The sequence below is a fragment of the Oryza sativa genome, chromosome 4 (assembly GCF_034140825.1).
Source record: "Oryza sativa Japonica Group chromosome 4, ASM3414082v1".
NCBI lineage: Eukaryota > Viridiplantae > Streptophyta > Magnoliopsida > Poales > Poaceae > Oryza > Oryza sativa.
In genome coordinates this window covers 27,670,671-27,685,544 of record NC_089038.1, presented here as the reverse complement: position 1 = coordinate 27,685,544, position 14,874 = coordinate 27,670,671, and the positions used below count along the sequence as shown (strand labels likewise).

General features: G+C 41.3%; 2 long non-coding RNA genes across 2 annotated transcripts; both read left to right on the top strand.

The window, feature by feature from the left end:
• Positions 1 to 3,089: 3,089 nt before the first annotated feature.
• Positions 3,090 to 6,470, top strand: LOC107280775 (uncharacterized). The gene is made up of 2 exons (XR_001545451.3): positions 3,090 to 3,544; positions 4,662 to 6,470. It is a non-coding gene; the product is annotated as an uncharacterized lncRNA (long non-coding RNA).
• Positions 6,471 to 12,783: 6,313 nt separating this feature from the next.
• Positions 12,784 to 14,874, top strand: LOC107280774 (uncharacterized). The gene is made up of 3 exons (XR_010740719.1): positions 12,784 to 14,287; positions 14,501 to 14,559; positions 14,671 to 14,874. It is a non-coding gene; the product is annotated as an uncharacterized lncRNA (long non-coding RNA).

Genomic DNA, 14,874 nt, shown 5'->3' with positions numbered 1-14,874 from the left:
TGGGATAGGGCCACTGGCGGCGGCGGCGGTGGGCGAGAGGGCGGGCGGGCGACGGCCGGAGAAGGGGCCAGATCTTCGGCGGCAGCGGACAGAGGCCGGAGCAGCGGTGGCCAGCGCCTACTCCAACCCCATCCACAACCTCCTCCGCCCTTCCCGCGGCGTCGTTGTCGGCGCCGGCGTTAGTGACCCCATCTCTCTCCCTCTCATTCCTTCTCCACATGGTACAGCGACGAGGAGCGGCCACGCCTACTCCCTCGAGCTCTGCTGCCGCCGCTCCGGCCCCTGTCAGCCGCCGTTGCCAAACCCGACCCCCGTCTGTCGCTACTGCTCCCGTGAAGAGAAAACGGGGGAGAAAGAGATGAGGGAGGGAGAGAGAGAGAGGGAGGAGGAAGATCTGGCCCCGCCGCCGTCGCCGCCCTAGTGTCGCCTGCCTGCCGCCGCCGCTTGCCCTAATGTGCCGGCCTCCCTCGACCGCCGCCGCTTGTGAAGGGAAGATAACACTTGAGAATGGAAGAGAGAGAGAGAAAGGATGGCATATGGGCCCTACATGTTAGTGGGTCCCACAATATATTTTTTATGAGAATGACAAATGAGTCCCACATACATTTTTTATTTCTAACGCCACCTAAGCGCCATATCAACGCCACGTGGAAAGAAGACCGAGTCAATACTGCCACGTAAGCGCCACATCAGCGAAACCGCCTAGAGAGTCAAATTGCACCGGTTTTAAGAGTTAGGGGGTCGAGATATCCGGTTTTGTGGTTTAGGATCACGGATTAAATTTTGATCACTTTTGAGGGTCACGAAGTGAACTTATTCCTAAAATTCATATTCTCACTAGCTTGGGCTAATGCGCTAGGTCGATGCTTACAATTTCATAAAGGGAGTACCTGTACATCTTTCGAAAGATTTTTATGATCGTATCACACAGTTTTTTAATCTTTGGATTAAAATCCGATAGACACAGTAAAAGGCAAAAAGCAACTAAGAAACACCATAATGGACACTAAATTACCATATCTTCAAGAAAAAAACCAAATCCAATATAAATTTTAAAACTTACATGCGAAGATTCAAAAATTACACTGTAACTTATAAAAGTTACAATGTAAGTTTCATAAATTACACTGTAACTTACAAGAAAATGCACTGTAAATTTAAGTGAGAAAATCGAGTGAGAGATTAGAAAAAAATCTTTCGAGTGAGATATAGCAAAATCGAGGTAGTAAGGGCTGAGCTTGACTACTCTGATCATGTAACGTCCCACTTTTTGCAAAACGTTAAAAACCTAAATTAATAAAAACCAATTGAAGTCGTACTATGGATCTCAATTCAAATATCTCCTTATTCCCTCTCGTCGATATAAAAAATCAACACCCCAGCATTTCATGTTCCGAATCAAGTCTCAAAAAGTCAAATTCCGAAATTCGATCCTCCCTCGTAATTCTTGCCAAATATTCCTCCCAATTCTAAGAATGTCACATTTCTCACTTTGACTTCTTTTGTTGAATCCTTTATATTTTTGGGTTCACATATCAAACTTGAAACACATCCCAATTCAATTCCAACATCAAATCCTTCTCCCTCAAAACCCTACAGAAAGTCTAGTTCCCCTCCTTCCTCTTTGGGCTGTTTCTTCTTGGCCGGCCCAACCCACTCCTTCCTCTCCCCGCCTGGGCCATGCGCCACTCCTCTCGGTCCAGCCAAGCAGCAGCCCACCTCACCCTTGCACGCATGCGCACGTGCCGTGGGGGAGCGCCGTCTCGCCGCCTTGCTCTCTCCTTTTGTCGCCGCATGTGGTGTTGGGTGTTAGTTCGTTGGTTTTCGCCGCCTCAGCTTCTGCTATTGCTGTTGCTGCTTCATGTCATCTGCTGCATTCTCTGGTTTGCCCAAGAGTTGCAACTTAAGTTAACGTAAATAAGTTCTCTATTTTATTTAATTTAAAGAATGCGATGATTTATAATTGTTACTGTGGATACCAACGCTTTATCCTGGGACTGTGTAACATACCGAAAATTAACCATTTTCTAATCTTGCATCATGCCACTTTTTATGTTCTTAATAATTTTATAAACCTAGGAAAATATAATTAGAGGGACCTTCTAAAACTAACTTGCATAAAATCCTTCTCTGGTATTTAATTTCTTTTGTGTTTTTCATTTAAAAATATATTTGGCTAAATTGAGGTATTTCTTGATTTGGTTTTAATTTAAAACCTTTTTTCAACTAAAATTCTTTTATTCAAATTTAGTTTGAAAACCCTTTCTATTTTTATGAATTATGGTCCAAGAAATTCCCCACTATTGCCCTAGAACCTAAACCAAGTAATTCCGATTTTAATTGGAATTAATTGTGGACCCATCCTTTGATTATAAACCTATCCTAATTCCCTTTCCAAATTTCAAATTTCTATTTTGATCTAGACTCCCATTCCAGTTCCTATAATCTAAGACTTCTCGGCACAAGAATAGATATATTATAAATATTAGAATGATTGCTCTTGTGCTAAGAAGAATATATTTCCCTCTTCCAAATTAATTCCCTATTTAACCACAAATAATTCTCCTATCCAAATCTCTTCCAAATTTAAAGTCTAACCATCCAAATCCCATTCAAAATGTAGAAAAACATTTATTTTCAGTTTGGGCCAAAGTCCTTCACTTTCTCCCTTGGCCCATCTCCTTTTACCCTTCCTTGTTGTGCCAGCCCAACTTTGGCACGCGGCCCAGTCGGCCCAACCAAACTCCAGCCGTGCCGCTCCTCTCTTCTCCCTGTTCGGTGGGCGCCGCCGCCGCTATCACGCGCCGCCACCACCGCCGTGCACGGCTCTGCTTGCAGCTCTGCCGACCGCCAACGTCCTGCCGTCGCCGCTAAGGCATCGCCGCCGACGTCATCTGCCACCTCACGCCGCCGACGTCAGCCTTTGGAGCAAACCGCCATCTCCAACCAATCACAAGCCACAGCCGGCGCCGTCGTCTTCCTTCTCACGTCGCCGCCACCAAGACCAACTCCATCTTCTCCTCTACAACCGACCTTCAAAACCGACGTCCGACGCCTATAAATAGAAGGCCAGCCCTCCCCTTTTCTCCACATATGAGCCGAGCTCCTCGAGCTCTCTCTCTCCTGTTATGTCTAGCCACCACCGGCCACCGTCGATATCCCTTACCGGAGCGTTGTTGGCCAAGCCCTTGCGCCATCGGGTTTGCCTAGACGAGGCGAATCCATTTCACCCCTTTCCCCTTTCCCTTCCCCTTTGAAACAAACCATCACAGCCACTTCCTCTTGTTGCCGGAGCAAGCTATTGCCGTCGCCGTTCCGGTCTCCTCCCTAAGACCCTAACCCTCTCTACCGGAAACCACCCTCCCCGGGTGCGCGTCGCTCGGGAACATGTTTTGCCGCCGACGTCGCAGCCTCTCAACCACCAGAGTACCGGCGCCCCTCCTCTCCCTCCTCTCAACTCACTCGGCAACAGAAAAGAGGAAGAGAACGGGAGGAAGAAGAAGGAAGAAGAAAGAGAGAAGAAAAGGAAAAGGAAAACTGACAGGTGGGCCCCTACAGTACTATTTCACATTTTCTAGATTTGATTCAAAATCCAAACTTTAGAAGCCCATATCTCCTGAACCGTAGATCCGATTCCGATGAAACTTGGACCTAAATTCATCTAAATTCAAAAGATATATTTTGATACCCAATTTGTTATTTTATAATTTTATTTGAATTTATTCAAATATTGTTTGAATTTATATTTGCCTTTTTAAATATTTTCTTCCGTCCCAAATTACCCTTTAGCCATTAAAAAGCCGCCGGTTGAAACTTTACGCCTTCCATGGGGACGTTCGCGGTCTACTAGCCCCGACGTCGAACCGTTGGTTGTAAAGCCCGGCAAAACCCAAACCCAAGGTCGAAGTGCTGCTCCTGGCACCTTACACCTCGACGCGTATAACGGTCGGAGCTTCACTATTCCCACGACCTCCACAGCACGTCACACAATTAGCTCTCGGGCTCTGTGTGATCTTAGCTGCTCCGCCGCCACTCACGGTTGTCGGAGTAACACTTTCGCCCCACTGAATTAACCTGCACCCACCTCCTAGCCGTTATACTGTCCATCGACACCGGCTAGAGAAGACACCAAATCTAATCGTTATGCTGTTCAACACTAGCATCGACTAGCACACAACCAAATCCTAGCTGACACCTTACTAGATAAATCCCACCCGTCATCCAAATTCCACACCCACCAGTATCGCCTATCCATCCTACTCTCAGCCACCTACTCTCTAACTACCTAGAACCTATATATAAAATATAGAGCTAGCCGATATATTGCCCTATCCCCAATCGGCCTAAATATAACCAAATCCTAGGTATTATACTACCTAAACCTGCCACCAGCCATTATTAGCCACATACTCACTTAACCAGTTATTTCTCTTACTCTCCAAACAACCAAAGCCCACTCATGAAATATAAGCGACATTAGTTGCTTGATCCCCTCTCCACCTTAGCCTCCAACCCTCTAAAACCTCCACATAAAATATTAGCCAATAATCCCTATACCTTATAAAGGAGATATTTATACCCCAAACCCAGCCTTTCTTGCCCTTCATCGCTTTCTTATTATTTTGTGATTTTTATTGAATTTGGTTCTTTCTCTTCTTTAGTAGAGTCTATTTTGGATGGCAGCCTGTGATATTTCAAGGATCGGATAATCAGGTTGCCTATCTTGGATTTATTTGCGTTGGAGCAAGGCAAGTTATTATTCCTCCCCTTTGAGCATAATAATCCTATATTCTATATCTCCGGTATCTTATGCATTAGCCATACATGATTTCGAATGCATAACCTGAATATATAGCAAACCAGATATATGCTAGATTTTGCTTAGCCATGCCTAGTTAGATTGCATAAAATATAATAAACTTAGATTGGAACAATACGGTAGAAATGGTTGATTTCCGGGTGGCTAGTACTGTTCCAACCGACATAAAATTGCCAAGTACATGTGAAGAACATACGAGTACGACCGCAATTCTCGTATGGGCATAGACCTAGCTGATTAAGTTATCTAGAAAAGGTGGTACCTCTGTATAGTGGTTCTTCTTAAGTCCTCGCGCAGGAGGCAAACTTACGCCGAGCAGGGCGATTGTAATATTTACCGAGGTGCATGTAAATATTTGAGATAAATTGTGATATCACAAACTGTGTGTGTATTGTGAATACCTTGGTATAAACATGGTTGAATCAAATGGTCACAAGTGTTGATCTCGACTCAAGCTTGACCCCAAGTTGGATGCGCAAGGCAAATGTATAATGGAGCTAAGAATGTTTTCTTAGTCTTTTCCCGGTCTTGGTGTTTGGTGTAGACCGGATTTGCTAGATAGGCGCCGTACTATCAAGAGGGGTCTATGAAGCGAGCTTGTGGATGATCTTGTGCCATATTAGTTCATATGCATGTAGGTGTATTTGGTGGGCTTGTCTAGCCAAGTATGGTGAGTTTTCTCAAGTCCTAAACAAAGAGAGATGTGGGCAAATCCTATAGGTTTGGGTAGCCTCATGTGGTTATGTCCGGTGGAGTATCCTTTGGAGTGTGAGCCCTTTCTCCCAGAGAAAAGTTGTGTTTCTTGGATGGATTGTTCATGGGTTGGATAGCCCTTTGAATAAGCTTTCCATAGAGTCCAAGAACGCCAAATTCCGAGACCCGAGTCAAGAGATATCGCCGTTTTATTAACGGTCGGTTGAGCTGAAAAGTGACCTGCGGTCTGACCGTGGGCCTTAGGCCGGTCTGACCAGGCCTGTTAGCCGGTCTGACCGGCGTGGTAAAGCCGGTCTGACCGGCCCACTGGTCTGTTGCACTGGTTTGGTTTTTGGTGGCGATACAAAGCCGCCAGAGCCGCAACCGGTCAGACCGAGCCGACGGCGGTCTGACCGAGCCGTTGACGGTCTGACCGGCCACTACACTGCGGTCAGACCGACCAGGTTGAGTGGGCTCAATGATTGCCCTGTAACGGCTAGCTTTCTAGCCGTTACAAAGTAGTCCGGTCTGACCGGCCTCACAACGGCGGTCTGACCGGCAGGGCACAGAGTTGGGGATTTCGGTTCCAACGACTAGTTTTGGTGGTTGGGGGTATATATACCCACTCCCCAGCAGCAAGGGTAAGGTTTTGGCACTCCATTGCATTATCTTGAACCCTTGCAAGAGCTCTCACACCCTTGTGCACTTTGTTTATCTAGTGAGGTGTTAGAGAGTGAGTTAAGCCAATCCAAGTGCATTGCTTCATTGTTATAGCTAGTGTGACACTTGATCATCCTCGGCAAGCATCCTAGACTTGTTACTCTTGGAGGTTGCCGCCTCCTAGACGGCTTGTATAGGTGTTGCTCGGTGACCTCTCCGAGGAGATTGTGGAGGAGGCCCGGTGCCGTTTGTGAGTGGTTTGGAGTTCACCACCTTCGGAGTGAAGGAAGAACTACCCCGAGTGATCGAGGCTTGGGTAGTCCTCTCCGTGGGCCGGCTCCCGCCTTGCCCACCCCTTGACGAAGGGGGCGTGCGGTGGTTTCGTGGTTGAGCGGTGGAGTTGGGCTCGCCTCAACGGGGATTAGGAAACTGGCGAGTTTCCGAACCTCGGTGAAAAATTCCTTGTCTGTTGTCTCATTTATTTGTTGCATTTACATTTGTGCTATTTACATTCATAGAGACATATTTGAGCCCATATCACCTAGGTTTGCAAAACTTAACTTAGTTGCTTAGTTAACCCTTGCACCTTACCTTGCCTAGCAACTTAGGTTAGTTTTGTTTAAGTGCCATTAAGTTTTAAAACCGCCTATTCACCCCCCCTCTAGTCGGCCTCCTTGATCCTACAAGTTGTATCAGAGCTTGGTCTCTCATTTTGTGGACTTAACTATTCCGAGAGAAAAGGATGGCTTCTAGAGATATAGTACACACGGGTGGTGACCCTCCTATGTTTGATGGCACAAATTATGCACAATGGAAAATCCACATGATTTCTTATTTTACGGCCATGAGCCCAAAAATATGGTGGATTGTAGATGTGGGCTTTTCTCATGCTTTGGATGACCATGCTCCAACAAGTGGGCAAGATAAATGCCTACATCTCGATGCTCAAGCTACTAATGCTTTATTTTGTGGTTTGAGTGATGACATGTTTAATGAAGTATGCAATCTCAAGAGTGCACATGCTATGTGGGTAAAGCTTAAAGAAAAATATGAAGTGCCCACACTTGTTGAGAATGGTTGCACACAAGAATCGATGTCGGGTGAAGACTCCACCTCCTCAAGTGATGATGAGGAGCTCCCAATACCATCCACATCACCTCATTGCTTAATGACAAATTGTAAGAATGAGGTAAAGAATGATTCTCTCGATAGTATTATTGAAAATACTTGTGTTGTTGATGATGGTGGTGATGATGATGAACCTTCATATGATGATCTTTTTAACATTCTTAGGGAGGCTAGTAAATACATTGCCAAAGAGAAGAAGAAAAAATCAAATTTTAGAGAAAACTCTTCTCTCTTTGAAAGACTCAAATGTGGAGCTAATAAATTCTTATAAGGAACTTTGTGATTCTTATAAGAAGATAAAAGAAGCTTATGAGTCTCTTCTCATTGGAAATGCATTTAGTAAGCCAAAGGTGGACATAGGCATCACATGTAATTTAATTGATGATGATATGCCATGTGTAGCTAGCTCATGTAGTACATCTAAGGCTAGTGTGTCCACCTCTTGTGATGACTTGTTAGATGTACCTTGTAGCTCAAGCATAGATGAAAATTCTTGTTCTTCCTCCTCTATGTATATTGTTGCTAACCTTGTAGAGGAAAACAAGCAATTACAAGCCCAAGTCAAAGATTTAAAAGAAGACTTGGATAGAAGCTACAAAGGGAAGAACACACTTGACGAAATCCTAAGCAAGCAAAAGAGCACAAATGACAAGTGTGGACTTGGCTTTCATCGCAAGGAGAATGCTAAGAAGACAAGACACATGCCTAGATATGCAAGGAAGCATGCATACTTAAGAAATGATGGAAAGAAAAATGTGAGTAAGAACCATCCTCACATTACATGTTTTGGTTGTCATGAGAAGGGACACTTTGCCTCCGTGTGCGCAAACATGAAGGATGAGAAGTGCAACTTCAAATTGAGGCAAACCGGCAAGAAGCAAGACAAAACGACAAGTCATAGAGGTCAAAACCTAACTTGCTACAATTGCCGCAAAAAGGGACATATTGGTAAAAATTGTCCCATAGGTAATACTCCTAAGCCTAATATTATTTTTGATGATTATGTGCTTAGGAAAAATAGGCAAGGCAATGTGTTTGCTAGATATGTTGGTTTACCTAGACTTGCACCTAGAAGGAGGACCATTTGGGTGCCTCGTATTTTGGTAACTAACATTGATGGACCCAATTTTGTTGGGGACCAAAATGTGCCAAAATGAGAATATAGGTACATGAGAGGCATTGGAGTTTTGGCCTATGCGAGAAAATGTGATTCTCACCAAGTTCAAGAATTGGAGCCAATAATGAGGATGGAGAATTCACATCAAGGACCAATGCCATCTCGGTAACATGCTTTTGGTTTGTAATTTTTTTATATAGCCTTGTGTATGTTGCATTGCATTTTCATAGTTCCAAAATTAAATTTCCTCTTCTTATGAACATCATCATAAATGCATGTTGAGCATAATGAGTAGTGGCATATGAAGCTATAGGCTTGATCATATTAATGCAACATATTTATCATCTTGTGCTTATTGTCAATCTTATTTGATCTTTATTGGATCTTGTGTTTATTTGCTCATCTTTGTTGGGTTGAAGGGAATATCGCATTAAGGGAAAGTATTGCATTTCTTACATATGCACTACAACCCTTAGAATGTGAACAAAGTAATCCAAGTGGTAGAAATGTTTTCAAAACGCCCATTTTGACCAAAAGTCAATTTTTTGAGAAAAACTATAATTCTTGAAAACTATTACTTGGAAAATATTTCAAAAGGCCTCTAATATGTTTTCCAAACTTTAGTTTGCAAGAAAAAGTATTTGCAAAGTAAAAATGCATTTTTGACTAAAATTCTAGTTTCTAGGATCTTGTTTTCGAGCAAAACTATTTTTCTCTCTACAGGGATATCTAAAGAGAATTTGAAATGGAGCCCAAAACAAGTTAGATAGAGTTGGTTATTTCAAATGTTTTTGGTTTTTGAACCTTATCCAAAAGACCAACATATTAAAAGAAATTTGATGTCAAAACTCACCAAAAATTTTAACTAGACCATATATGGTCACTTTCTATCACTTTGGTGAGTTTATTTCTTAAATCTGAATAATTGTATCTTTTTGGCTCAAAATCATATTTGAACTTCATGCATATTAGTTTCTCTCAAATATCATCTCATTTGCTTCTTTTTGCACTTTTGGAGGAATGTATTTGAAAAGAGAGCTTGTGTAGCCTTTTTCTCAAACTTGGCCTTTAGTATCAAACCTTGAATTCATGAAGCAAAAAAGGAGAGTTGCATCAAGGGGGAGCAATCTGAATCAAACCCATATTCCCTTTGCTCCCAAACATGAATTTTCCAAAAGGTTGCATCCATACCCTTTCAAAAGAGCCTATTTTAGACAAAAGTCAAAAATCTTATTTAAATGGCCCATATATGTGAAAATCCTTTCAAATGTATCCCAATTTGTATTTCAAATGTTTTTCAAGGCTTTTGGAGTCAAAATTTCCATTTGTCAAACAAAATAGCAAAATTGGTCTCAATAGGATCTTTTAGGGTCTTGTTTTGGTTGAAAATATTTTATTTCTCTAAATCAAAATCTATTGAGTTTTTTGGAAAAGCTTTCCATACAAAACTTTTAGAGTTGGTCGTTTCAAACATTTATCTAGTTCAATGTTTTTCCAAAATACCAACCATTCAAACTCTACAACCATTTGAATTTCAGCAAAAATCTTGACTTGACCATTTTCGGCCTAAACTTGCTTATGGCGTGTTAAGCCTTTAGAGCCAAATTTCTTTGTGAATCTTGGCTTGAAAGTGTATCTATAATCCTCCTAAGGCTTTACAAATGTCAAACTCCATCGATTTCAAATTTGAATGTGATTTGAGCTCTCAACTCAAATTTACTCACCCTAAAGGCCTACAATGCTCCTTTTGTCTTATCTTTTGATAGAAAAATGATTTTTAAGAAATTCTTTTTGGAAAAGTTCCTCACAAGTATAAAGATCAAATCTGCAAGGTTTCAACTCATTTCGATTTGATTTGCAAAGATTTTGACTTTTTCTCGTTTTGCTCAGCTTGCTGAAATTTTCAGAACAACCATGTTTTTGGGCTGATTTGTGATTTTTGTATCTCCAAATGGGTTGCAAATTTGAAGAAGATCACAATATGGCTTTTGATCCTCAATAGTTGAAGTTTACTTACAAATTTACTCAGAATTTTAGCTGGTCATTTGGATGCCTTTTCAACCTCATTTTCAGTCTCCAAAAATCTGAAAAAGTCTGAAATTTTGAGTTGGCTGAAAGCTTGTGAGATTTGTTTCTTCAATTCGGTTGAGATCTGGGAAAGGACCCCAAAATGAAATTTTTGTATTTTTACATGAACTATCTCCAGGATTTATGGCATATTTTTCCGAGCTTAGTTACACAGGTTTCTATTGCTAAAAGACGTCGCCATTGCTATGTGCCTTTTCAGCTAAACATGGATTTCAAAGTTCATGTCACTTCTTGTTGATTATTTGAGCATGGTGGTGAAATATAAGATGTTTCAAATAATGAGATCTTTGTTATTTTGAAAACTTCATGAATCCTTGAGCTATGTTGGATATGTTCCTTATTTGAACTCTTTTGGTTTTTGAAATGCCCATGATACATGAAACCACCTAAACTCAAAAGTTTTTTTTTTTGGACTTCTCAAAACCAAGCCTTCATGGATAGACTCCAAATTCCAATCTTTGCCACCAAATACAAGTTGATCCTTGCTACCAAAGCCAACTACCATTCCTTGATCCCAAATTCGAATTCCTATACACAAGTGGTCTCTCAACAAATGGTAGTATCCCTTGATCATCTTGAACCCAACACTAGCTCATCATTGTCATTACTTGCCGATATCATGCACTTGAGTAAAATTCTTCCAAATAGCCTTGACCAAGCTCTTCTCAATTTTTGACATTCTTGAAAAAAACCTTTGATGAGAATATCTCAAGTGAAAGTTCAAGTGCTCAAACTCACCCCTTCTACATATGAAACATATTCCAAATTCTCTATCCAAAGAAAAGACTCTATGAGTAAGGGGGAGTTTTTCTAAATGGGCTATTTCTATATATATATATATATATATATATATATATATATATATATATATATATATATATATATATATATATATATATATTTGGCCTTGTGAGTCTTTATTCCTTTTTGGGATTTTGTAATTGCCTATTTTCTAGCCCTTTTTCATTTTTTGGTGATTAATGCCAAAAGGGAGAGAATATTTGTGATCTATTTGTGATCTCCTTATGATCATAGCTATAAAAGGGGGAAATATTCTAGGATCCCACATCATAGCATTACATATGCATCATATGCATCAGCATGTCATTGGCATATCAATATAATGTTGATTTATATCCTTCATATCCAAATGTGGTTATTATCAATGGATTTGTCATCAATCACCAAAAAGGGGGAGATTGTAAGTTCAAGTGCCTTAATTTGGTTTTGGTGATTAATGACAAATCTAATTATATGAGACTAACGTTTTTATGAGCCTTTCTTTGATTAGTCTCATTTGGATATGAAAATAAAAATGATGAGAGGTATGTATTAAACTTCACATATTCTAACTTGGTCTCTCTTGTGGATCCAAAATATAGTGTGAGCTCCCTCATTGATCTTGATTGATTATGTGCATATGTGTTCCTTTATATCCATATGTATGTACACTTGAGGGGAGCTTATTCTATATTTTGTTTATTATAAGATTTCTATCTTGATTTGAAATCATCTTTCATCTCATCTCTCTATATTGTTTATATCGAATTATTATCCATCACCAAAGAGAGAAAAGATTGAAAGATCTTGGATTAAACAATTTGTGTAATTGTTACTTTGGTGATAGATGATAAACCGATGTTTATAGGATTAACCTCTCTTTTGCATAAGTTGTCTACTAGGTTATTTCCCGATAATGAGATGTGGAAGACTTGCATTCTTTTGTACCATTAAGTTTTAAAACCGCCTATTCACCCCCCCTCTAGTCGGCCTCCTTGATCCTACACGGGGGTCTCTCAACCAGTTCTCTCCAAAAACCTCGGGAACGTCAGAACTCCTCTCGCTGCTGATAACGTTACATTCAGAGCGCATGGGGACTAGAGTTCATGGAACAGGTACCACTGATGTTAGTAACTAAAAAGCTTTGCCATGACAAGGCTAATGTGTTTGGCACGTCATGGATTGCGGGTAAAGCGTACATTTACTGCAGTAAAGTATAAATGAATCTATTCGAATAGCCGTGCTCACGGATTTGAGCATTGGGACTCATATGGTATTTGGTTAGAAACTTAATTCCAAACTTTATTAAATATTGTTGTATTTAAAACATTCTAGGCTTTCTTCCTCTATATTCTTTGCTTTCTGCAAGTAAACCTAGCTCTACTCAGATATTACCATTTCATGCATTCATTATTGAATATAATAGCTTGTTGAGTACGTTGTACTCACCCTTGCTTCAACCCCCCTTTTTCAGAGTCAATTTGATGTTCTTGCTGAAGCTGGGAGTTCAATCATATAAGTTAGTCTCATTCTAACTTAGTTCTCAAGTATAGATTAGATAGATGGTTTAAGTCTATAGCAAAACAGTAGAGTTGAGTCATTCTATGGCTTCTGTTGTAACAGTTAGCCACAATCTTGTAAATACCCTAATATTATTATGTAATAATATCTCCTTTGAAACCTTGACTAAATGTATGCAATGAAGAACCAGATTGTTGAACCTGTATCAATCTACTGATCCAGGGCTTGATACAGTTTTAATATGTCGGTTTCCGAATTATTAGTTTTGGGACCCGACAGACTGGTACCGATATCGTGGTCTCGTAGGAAGCGGTTCATGTTATTTTTCCTACGACACACTCATGTCAGGTGCCGTTGTATAGTGGTGCCGGATTAGGGTGTGACAGATCAGTACATTTGTAGTACTAGGCAAATTTTGCTAACTTCTATATCGTGATTTCGCGAATTTAGTTGCTAGACACAAAAAAAAGTTAATCTTTGAAAAAAATCACTCTCAAAATGTGGTTATTTGCTATACACCCTTCATTAGAATATTCATTCCTAGTTGAACAGGAGAGAAAAATAATAGAAACTATCATATCGGCATCCTCCCCTTTTCTCATCGTCTTTCTGCTTGCATCGTGTAGCTTCGTAGCAAGTCACCTAGGGCCAAGCGACCGACAGAGGTCTCTCATCCTCCGTCTCTCTCCCCAATGGCCCTAGCGACTGGCATGGACATCTTGCCTCCACCAATGGTGAAACTGCGAAAGGTAGAGGCGTGCGTACAGTGATGACAAAGGCAACGACGTCGAAGGATAGCATCGGTGGATCTCATGATGGCCACAGGTAAAAAACAGGGGTGTTGGATCCGTCATCCGCCCCGTGTACCACCGCTTCAGGATATGTTGTCACATGCCTCGGCAACGTCCTCTCCGCTGTCTCACCAAGCCAGGGATGGAGTCCAATGGGCTTAGGGGGGTTCACAGGCGCCCAGCCTAATTTTCAGATTTAGTACTTACCCCCTATTTTCACCACATGGGAACCCCTCGACCCAAATTCGTGCACCACCCCTGGCCCATGAGCAAGTCATGGAAGACCTGAGGCCCATGAAAATAGCGCCCCATCTGGGCCACCGGGAGCGAGAGCGACGCCTCGAGCGTTAATCACAGCCACGCCGGCACCGCACATCTCTTCGACTCCCGTTTTTCGCCTTTTGTCTTTCTTTTTCCCGCGATACGGCATCTGAGTGGCTGTGTGTCTGTTCGTCTTTGATCCAACGCAATCTCCTCTCACCACAGTTTGCCGAGTCGCCGTCTACTCCTGTCGCTCAACCGCTGGTCGCCGACTCACCATTGCTCGCCGTCCTAGCCTGCTGCTGGTCGCCCTAGCTGGCAGCCCGCAGCATTACGGCGGCACTGCGGCAGCGAGCAGCCAGACTACAGGGGCAGCCTGCAGCTAGCAGCGGAGCACTCAGCAGTGCACAAGCAAGAGACTAAAGAGAGGTATTATCTTCCTTTTAGTTTTTTTTTTTGAGAACATCTTCCTTTTAGTTAGTTCCAAACTTTCAATTTACCCTCTCTTCTAGTTCTAGTCTTATTTTAAATCCTATTAATTTGATTTGTAACTTGTTGATAGCACCCTTTCAATATCCAAATTTATATATAAGCTAGGGTTTAAAGTTTGAAGAACTGAAAGTTTCAATTGATTTCTGGAAGGGACAAGGACTCCTGCTGTCCTGCTGCCATCAGTCCATCAACCATCACTTAGTAAAATTGTAAGAATATTGCGACACATTTATTTTTATGTTTTTACATCTTCATTGTTGGATATAAATTTTTAGTTGAAAACTAAGATGTTTCTGACTTCTGTTCTGCTTTTATTGTAGGCTATTATGGATTACTTATCGATGATATTGAGATTGACAGCTTTGAGACCGGGGATGTATTTTATATAGATTGAACGTCTTTTATGTAATTTTTGATGTTTCCCTTCGCGGTTTCTTTTCGTCTTATATTTCAGTAAGCACTTTTACTTGCTACTCAACGATTTTTTTTATCAATAGTTATCTACAAATGAACAACTATCATTA